This window comes from Cololabis saira, chromosome 21 (assembly GCF_033807715.1).
Source record: "Cololabis saira isolate AMF1-May2022 chromosome 21, fColSai1.1, whole genome shotgun sequence".
In the NCBI taxonomy this organism is placed as follows: Eukaryota; Metazoa; Chordata; class Actinopteri; order Beloniformes; family Belonidae; genus Cololabis; species Cololabis saira.
In genome coordinates this window covers 25,508,634-25,518,854 of record NC_084607.1, presented here as the reverse complement: position 1 = coordinate 25,518,854, position 10,221 = coordinate 25,508,634, and positions in this window count along the sequence as shown.

The following is a 10,221-nucleotide window of genomic DNA, read 5'->3' as shown; positions in this document are numbered from 1 at the left end:
CATTGAAGCAGAATCTCGCGTAGGAGATGGATCTGACGGTGATTTCTGTAGGAGGTTCTGTACCAGGGGTAACTTTCCAGTCAAGGTCCCACGGAAACCAGTGTAGCTTTTAATCCTATTTTTAAGGGGAGTACTTATCACACCGCACACACACACACCACCATTTTTCACTGGGTCCTCAATTTTACACTCTTTTTTTTCTTTTTTACCACTACTTCTAGAACATTTCACTAAAATCAAAATACATATACTGAATCATATTCTATTATCACAAAACTTCCATTAAAGCATGCATAAATCCTAAATGCCCTATAAGATAAAACCTCAACCATAAACTCCCATGATTCTCTCTTAGTCATAGTCTAAAAGGAGAAAAGATCGTGCACTTCTTCCAATTCGAACTCCATTGAGTCAGAAGAAGGAAATAAGGGAACAGTCTCAGAGTTAATCTGAGCCATCTGAGAAAATGGAGGCTGTTGTAATTTACCATCTATTGCTGTGGTAATGCATTTTAGACACATATGTCTAATGCAAGGTATACAACAACATCCACATAAAATAAGAACCACAGCCATTACAAGAGAAATAAAAATTGATACCACCACACCTTTCCATTTACCAAAATATTGAGAAAACCAATCTCCAAGAACATTCTGAATGCCAGAATGTCAGTCAGCTCCTCAGAAAGAGTTGATAGCCTGATAGGGCCCTATTTATGGACCCATCTGGAGCTGTGTTATTTGGGATAAATTACACAACAGTCCTGTCCAAAATGTGCACATACTCCTCTGCTATCAGCAAGCAAAAAATCCAACGCCATACGATTTTGATAAGTCATAAGTTCATGCAAACCAATTATAACGTCCCTAGTCATATTATTAAGGCATTGTACATTGAAATTGATATAATTTATGCGATCCACATTCTTATTCACCGTAATTGTTGGGATGATAGATTCAAATCCTGAAGCCACCTGATCAACCAATTTATATTCATCAGGGACCCCCCTAGGCACTGCTATGCCATCAATATAAGTTGGAGAATTCACATAGAGATCGAATACATCCCGTTTGAGCCTATTCATCAGGCAATCCACTGACAATCTTCCCCATAACACAAAATCACAAAATTCTGTTATTTGACATTTCTTTTCCTTGTCCTTTAAGTGTGTCCTATGTGTTTAAACTTTACTTGTGATCCGAAGGCATTCAAATATCTGATTACTTTAACTCAAGCAGGATGTTTTAAGACATGATAATTCCTTGTTCCAGGTAGTCCAGGCAATCCAATAACCAGTACTCGAGTTGAGGGGGGATGGCATCCCTCCTGAAATAAAAACGGTCAAAATCATCCCCCCTGTAAAACTGCCATCCCCTCTTTCCATCCCTTATGTCATTTCATCAATGAATGTGGTTTTACTGCTATTTCAACATTTAGAGTCATCATCAGAAAAATAACTTACTTGACAATTTTCACCTGTTTCAAGTAAATTTTCACTTGAAATAAGTAGAAAAATCTGCCAGTGGGACAAGATTTATCTTCTCATTACAAGCAAAAAAATCTTGTTCCACTGGCAGATTTTTCTACTTATTTGAAGTGAAAATCTACTTGAAACAGGTGAAAATTGTTGTTTTTTCCAGTGATGAGTCTTGTTTTAAGTGTAATGAGATTTTTTTTTACTAAAATGAGACATTAACTAGAAATAAGACAAATATTCTTGTTAAGATTTTGAGTTTTTGCAGTGATCCATTTTACTTATCCTGTGAAGGACAGAGTCATATTGATAAGTTCAGAAAAGTGTTTTTTATTGTTGTGTTTTGATGTATTTGATGTAAGCCCAGTGGATATTTAAAGCTTACAGAAGGCTGCATTTAACTGCTGCTATGTCATTCCTGCAGTATTTCTGTAGGTGTTTTGGTCAGTGCTATTATTTGTAATATACTATATTATTTGTAATCAGCACAAATTATCTGTCCCTATATGATAAAATCCACCATCCCCCCTGATTGTTTTTTACAATTTGAGTACTGCCAATAACTAAGGCAGAAAACTGCTAATCTCTGTATGATGGGCCCAGGATTGCCTCAACTTCCAAAAACAAACCTCCTGTCTGCTCACCGGTGTGGTTAACCACTGCAAACATCATCCCAGATGAGCTCCCAAAGTTGTATCAATAATTGACGATGATTACCAGGACTTAGCTTAGACTTAACTCAATCATCTGAACTTCAGGATCACAAACAAAGTTACACAGCCGTGACTTCCCATCTCATCATCTCACTCATCTTCTTCCGCTTGTCCGTTCCCGGACATCCTCAGATGTTGTAAAAGGAAACGTCCCTACATAAACAGCCCCTCCTCCCCTTCCATGGTGTCGCAGGTTGGAACAGGCCACGTCTCTGCATTTCTCCAACCCATGACACAAATCTGCTCCAACCCCAGAAAATAAATCCCCGACAGAGTTTATCCAATGATCTGTTCAGGAGCAGGAATTCTGTTCTCATATAAAATGAGTTCAAACACTGCACCATTCCAGTTAACTCATCTGCTTATCAGCTGAGCTTGAGGTGACATTGTTGGTGTTGAAGAGAGGGACCATCTCTCCTGTCCACAGAGGTAAGTAGCTTACCAGTCTTATTATTTGAGCAATGATCTCGGGGAGATAGCGGATATTGTCTCGATCCCCATTAGCCATTTCTGTTACCCAACGTCTTAGGTCAGTCTGGATTGGATCACATGGCTCTGCTTGTTCCAGTTCTTTCCCCTCTATGTCTGGGATGATGACATACTCTTCTGCAATCTGGGCTTTCAGGTATTTCTTACGTATCTCTGATGTGAAAGGGACTCCAGAGCTATCATTACCTTCTGCCTCACTGAGTGCCACAACAGTGATGGCATGTACCGGTATCAGTTCTTTTGCCTGTTCCAGGGACTGTGATTTAATGAGCTGTGCTATTGCCCTCACAAAACAAACTTTAATACGTGGTGTTTTGTTTTTCCGACATTCCCACTGGCGGATCATCTTGATGCAGTGTGCAACATCAACTCTGACAAAACAAGGAGGCAGTTTTGCAGATTGGTTCCCTAGTAGGACACCAAAGCACTCATTGATATAAGTCTTTAGGTCACGATGATTAGTAAAAGCCTTCACTAGAGCACCAAGGAAAGCAAGATAAAAATCACCCACAACTTGTTTTGGCATTGGTGCACCTGCATGAATTCACTCTGTGAGCCACTGTGCTATTGCAACTGTATCATGTCTTTCAGACATCTGGACCACTGGGACACTGGAGCTGTTGGATCCTGTCAGGACGCCATGGTAGAGGAATATGTGGCCAGATGAGCCATTTGGTCTCACCAGTTTTTTCACCACTGAGCCAGTTGCGTCAAAACACACTGTCTGGTGAGATTACAAAGTTAATTATTAGTTTTATACACATGCATTTGTGTTTGACTCCATTAGTGTCAGAAAAACTTGTCATGGCCGATGTCTCTAATGCTACCACTGTGGGGAACGCTGTATTTTAAAAGCTGCAGCAACTTAATGAGATCTTTGTCACCCAATTCTGAGTTTTTCTTTTCTGGTTTTGCCTTCCTCAGGGTAGCCAAATTTGGAAGATGGCCTGGCTCAGGATCTCCAAAATCCATCAGCGTGGTTGCTCGGGACGCTCGCCATACATGGGGTTCCTTCCTGTCCTCACACAGTTCTGTGGCTACTTGCTCACGCAAATGTCCAGACAGGAAACGCTTACAATGACTTGTGTGCTTGGACTCGTCAATGTTTTTTATATTGCACTTGAGGACCATTGGGCTGTTTAGTGCAAGCTTGTTTTCACTTTTCATATCAAGCTGGCTTTGACACTCTTTTCAGTAGCGTTTTATAACAATGTAATTTGTGGCCTGTGAAGGATACACCATGGCTCTCTTAAAAACAAATGTGCATGGGTTTTTAACCTGTTTCCAAATATATTCATCTATAGTATGAGTCCAGATCCCAGGTTTCAAAATTATGTAGTCCATTTTTTTTTATTTGAAGAAGTTTTGTCCTTATATTCCTCTTCTTCAGGTATGAACTGAACCCATTTGTCAAATGGAACTTCTAGTGGAAATTCCTGATCGTGTTCTTGTTCAGGAGAAAGGGAACCTGACTGGGAGGATTCTGTGTCACTGTTTTCTGGATCCTTGGTCTGATTATTGAACCCTAACACTGACCAGACCATGTGTCTGTTTAATATAACAGTTGTATACAGGGCCTTTGCAGAGACTTTCAATCTTTGTAAGTTTGCTTTTCATCAGAAACTCCCCCTTTTCTAGATGTACCGCTAGCAAATTTAAACTGGCTTTGCAGGTTCATCTTTCTAGATGTGGGTCTGATCTATCCTGTAACCCCTCTTCTCCAAATAATATCAAAAGTAAATAAATAAAAATCAAAAATATAATTACTGCTCAATATTGGCCTATACCCAAAGCCCGGACATCTTCAGGGCATCTACCTGAAACAGAGAAATATGGTATTGGAACATATCACGTCTAAAAGCCATCTCAGACTTCTTCATTCATTTCACTTCAAAAAACCTTCTAAAATCCAGTTTATACCATAAATACTGACTAGATTGCACATTTATGAAGCACCGAAATCCCTGGGTTTTGTTAAGATTCTCAAAGGCAGTCTATAACCTTGAATTTATGTTTATTATCTTTTGATTTGTTGTAAACTTTCATTATAAATATTTTCTCAAATGTTGTTCTGCATCAAAGCAGCAAGAACAAATAACACTTGATTAAATGGAGGATTTTTAACCAGCAGAGGCTGAAAAGGCTTTAAGCAATTTATTCATTGTTAATATTCATTATCAGCACATTTTGGTTAATGGTTTGTCATTCGCGGACAAGATGTGGTTTCCAGGGAAACAATGAAACAGGCATGCTGAGGGTCAGTACATGTCAGCTTCTCTGAGGGGGTTGATGTGGCTTTTCCTCAGCGACAAAGAAGAACTGGAAAACTGACAATTATCAGAAGCTGAACATTTAAAAGAGCTGATCTCAAGATCATCCTCGATTAAAAATTTAAAAATTCACAACTGCTGAACGCCATGAAGCTCTATTTCAAGAGCTGATTTTAAGAGTCACATGTAGTGAGAAACTGAATTGTTAGTGAGCAGCTGGCACTGGAAAATGTTAGTTTTGTTTCAGTGACAGTGACAGTAACTAATGTACCTTCTGATCCATAATTGATCTTGTTTGTTGTTTATAAGTTACAATCAGCATGTTAACTAACAGAATTTTCTCATCTGGTCCTAATAAGAGGGAGAATCCTGCCACCTAGAGGGCAGATGGCGCTGTTGCAACTTTTTAACTCACTTGTCTTATATATTATATATTTATATATTATGCGTCTCGTCCCTGGAGTCTACCAGCAGTGAGGGAAAAAAATACAATAGGAATTTACTGGTTTTTGCATTCATTTCCCTAAACTATAATCTTATCTTTCATCTAAGTCACAATAATAGACAAACACTGGGACTTCTGATCATTCTTCATTACAGAAATACTTAAACTCAGATGCATTTGCAGGAAGTCTGCTATAAATGACTCTCTTGCGGTCATTAAACAGCATCTGCATGACGTCAAAATCTGAGTTTTGGCTCACTTCCAAAGTTTTTTTTTTCTAAGCAGATGACTCTCCTGATACAATCATTTCTAGTCATCAATGCCAGGAATGGTATTATGATGAAAATAGCAGTTGGGTATATGTGGGATTTAATACCCCAATCTGTGACATTTTTGATGTCAACCAACTCCACCAGGTCCACCAACCTGTAGGGTATTTAGCTAACTTGGGAATTCAACCATTCTGGTGCACCAGGCACATCATGATCCCTCCTTCTCGGGAGACCCGAGTAAAAGACAAAGAAAGAGTAATTTTTGTACAGGGACCCGCTGAGCTAAAAGTAAGTTTTTTTTTTTAATGCACCAGAGTTATGTTTGCTATTTGTGTCCAACTGCCAATATTCCAACTCCAAAAGAAAAGCTGCTGTTCCTTGACTGACCACGCAGGGCTGACTGCAAAAGAAAGTAAATCTCTACAAACCTGCACGTTTAAGTGTCTAACTTTACAGTAGAAACAAGCATAGTTACAGCCGGGTTTGGTTTCCATAGCTGTGTTTCAGCTGTTTTTTGCTGTGAAGCTGAATGAAGCAGCCAGCAGCTTGCACTAACTCAGCATTAGCTAAACGAGTTTATTTCCAATTTCACCACAGAAACAACATTTGAAAACGGCTAGTCTTCTGCAAACATTTGCCAGTAACTCTGGAGCTCCTCTGAGGTGGATTGGATGAAGGAGCTGGGAGCCATGGCTAACTTTGATTGACATAAGGCGGGCGTGCATAGGGGGAATTTTTTCTTGGCCTGTAATGGCTCATTGCAGCCTGAAGAAAATGACCCTTCAAAATCACTCTGACATCACAGGGGGTTTATCCAGTAATTATACAATCTATGTTTGTCAATCCATCGAGACATTGATGCACCAAAGGAAGCCTTATAGCAAAGGTTCTATCATTTACTCCTATCCCAAATCTTATTTGACTTTTAAAAAAATGAATCTCACTATTGACAAGCCAATCACAGATGTTCATAGGTGCCTGGAAGCTGCTGCATATGGACTAACGGGACTCTCCCTTTTGGAGTGTCAGTTACAGGCTCCTGTTTGTTAACGGGCTGGTTGTGACTGAACACTAACATGCTCTGCTCCTGCTACACTTTGCTGGTCATTGCTGAAATGTGCTAGTTGTACATTTGTTTGTAGATGAGTGTAACTTTAGAACCTCATTCACAGACCTGAACCCCCCTCCCCCCAGGCACCCCAACTGGAAACACACGGGATGCCATATCTGCCAGAAAGCAGATGGGGAAGGAAGAGTGGGGTTTAGGTGTTTGTATCAAAATGCTAACAACTAGTAATCAGCATTTTAATGAAGCAGTTTATGAATTTATACCCAGCACTCATAAAAGTCCTTGCAGTCATACCTAAAGTCCAGTAATCCACAGTGTCATGCCTTTGGCTGAGATCAGCAAAAAAAATAAAAGATTACTCCTAGCAGAGGGTCTTTAATACAGCATTGAAAGTAGCAGGGGACAGGTCCAGTGAATGTCATGAATAAGACACTGATGAGTTCCAGCAGGAAAACATCGACGCAAAGAATATCGTGTCTGAGGTCGGTCTGCAAAATGGTCAAATCTTGCAGCCTGGGCTTTAAATCTGACAGCGATTGGGGATGAGCGCAGGTGGGGCACGGCTGCTGCATACTTGAACCATTTCTTTGACTAGACAGAGTAAGACAGAGGGAGACAGAGAGAGAGAGACGATGTGCAGGGATGGAAGGATTGGAGATTCCTAGACGCATGCGTCCATGGCCTGTTGCTCCAGCTGGAAGAGGATGCATAGCAGGCAGGGTTAAAAAGCGATAGGTGTAAAGGCAGAGCATAATGTGCACTGGAAAGTCTTAAAGCAGCACAATGTAACTTTCAGCTTTTGTTGAGTTTGGCTGCTCCTTTGGACAAAAGCGGTAGTGCTTTACCAGAAAGAACACTACATTTCCCATGAGCACCAGCGCGTACTGCCGGAAAACTCCTGTCCCCGTCGCATGCATTTGTTTTGATAGCGAATGAAGACGGGACGGACTTTCAAAACTACTTTTCTGTTTCACCAAATGAACAGACGGAACGCAAAAAAAAAAGTGTTAAACTGCTGGAAAGGAACTGTAATTTACCGGGATACCTTAAACAAGGAAGCCAGGGACCGGTATATGGAGAAAATAATGATTATTAACGGTTTGGGTTCATATGAAATCCTTATCAAAGAGTGGAGCTACGATGAGGATTTACTGCCGCAGTTCTGCACAACCCACGTCTTGGGCTACCTTGTTTAGGAGTGTTTGGCAGCTGCTTTGGTAAATGTTTGACTCGCCATGTGTTTCAATAAATTAGTATAATAGTACAACATACAGTACATGTTTTGTATCACTCTTACTTCTCTTTTCTTTTTTTTTGACTGCTATATTATGCTGAAGAGACTCCGAGGCGTGAGCAATATTTTTGTTTTCCTCGTGAGATTATTTTTTTCCTCTGCAGCTACAAATAGAGTTAATATCTTTTCCTCAACAAACTAGTTTTATCTGAAGATTGGGGTTAATTGCACCGCAGAGAGCTGGCCAGCAACTGCGTTTAGCTGGCGAAGTGGGGAATAAAACCCGAGCCCACCCCGGTCTGTGTGTTTGTTTGTTTGTTTGTGGTTTAATAAACCCGTGTTTTGATGCGACCCGTCTGTGTGCGTGCTTGTTTGTGATCATGTGTGGAAGGTTGTTTGGTCGTTACAGCCGCGATCCAACCGATCCGACGACTCTTTCACTCTTTTATCTCAGATACTTGGCCTCCGTGGTTCTTCCTCCAAGCAGGAAACCGTTGAAAAGTTAAACCATTAGGATCTTTTCCCCACGTCTGTTGTGTGGAGCTGCTGCAGCCACAACGCAGCAACGGGTTACCAGCTTCTGCGGAGCTCTGCGCTCAAGCCCCGCCCATTTTTGTCTCGACTACGAATCGGGAAGGAGGGGGAAGTGGCGTATGCCGTAAAGCAGTCAAAGTCGTAAAGATTTGTAGTTTTTTAGTGTGGCAGGGTTCCTACCATGCTCCTCAAAGTTACATAGTGCCAGTGAAGGCGATACAGACCCCTCAGACCATGACAGAAGTGTCATTAAACCTGTTGTAAGTTGATGTACCATCACAATGACTCTGGAAATATTATATTAAGGTGGAAAAGTTACATAGTGCTGCTTTAAATCATGATATGCTTCTGGAGGATATTATAGGTGAGGGGTTTCACTCTCAGGCTGAGGTTCCCGGTTCGTGAAGGTTTGTAACAAACTCAACTGCACTTCTGTTGGGCTGGAGGAAAGGAGAAAAGTCCAAGTTGTGCATCTACAAATATTCAACAGTGAAGCTATGAGGCTATGAGACACATGTGACCAATAAGACGTATCACAGCTTCAACGTAATGATTTCCTCTTGTCGTGAGGAAACTCCAAGAACCAAAAGGTTTGTTTCGGGAGCTGAGGGCGATAAGTAACATTCACGGACGTGGACAGAGTTGACTGAGACATCAGGCAGAAGTATTCGCTGAAGATTGAGAAGTTTTAACAGTAAAAGCAGAGACTTGAGAGGTGAATTGTTCACACTAAATCAGGTTCAGGTTCAGAATCTGAATTCAGACTCTGATCAAAAGCAAACTAAAGCATAGAAACAACTGAACAGAATTCAAGTTATATCAAGGAATGTTTGCAATTTTTAGCTCAGTGGGTTCTTGTAGGGACGTGGAGGATAAGTTGCTTCTACATTACTGTATTTCAGTCTTGTAGTCGTTACGGTCATCATTGACATGTGATGTATTGTTGTAAAGTGAAAACACACCTATGAATAGGTGTGTTTTTCGTTCATTAATAGAAGTTAGCTGTGAACTACCGGGACAAACTAACGAACATCTGTAGTTTAACTGTCTCCTAAAAACTGTCGTATTATGAGAGTTTGAATCATTATAGTGGTGTTTCCAAATATATTTTTATGACTTCAGCAGCAGGAAATACGCTGAAACGTTAAAATGTTGCAACGTTATGTGTAAAAATGAAAGTTGCATTAGATGATAAGATAATTTTTTAAGTTTTCATATTACAACCACCGCAGCGATATTATCAATAAAATCCCACCTTACAAATGAAATAAACTTCAAGTCTGACAAATACATCACATTAAAAATGCCTTAAGAATAGCTCCCATTATCCTAGAAGAAGTCAAAGCAAAAAATAAAAATATAAAGAATTAAAAAAGAAGAACTTTACAATAATACTGTTACTGAAGTGATCTCTGTCTGTATGTATGTGTACATTCAACACTGACGACAAGTTTTCTTTTTGTGGGTTTATTTTGTAAGATGTCACATGTTTTTTAGCATTGCCAAACATTGTTGGCTTACTTTCGTTTTTTCAAACTCATCCAATCAGGAATCAAGCCTCGAACCACGGATCACCATCTGTTGTCCCAACTAAACAACTTAACGACAGCCCCCGCTCTTATCCCCCTCATATATATTTAAAATTTAAAAAAAGTTTCAAACAATGATGAGAAAACTGGCCCTATAGGCTTCCAGCCTGTTGTTGCTGGTACCTCTGAGTA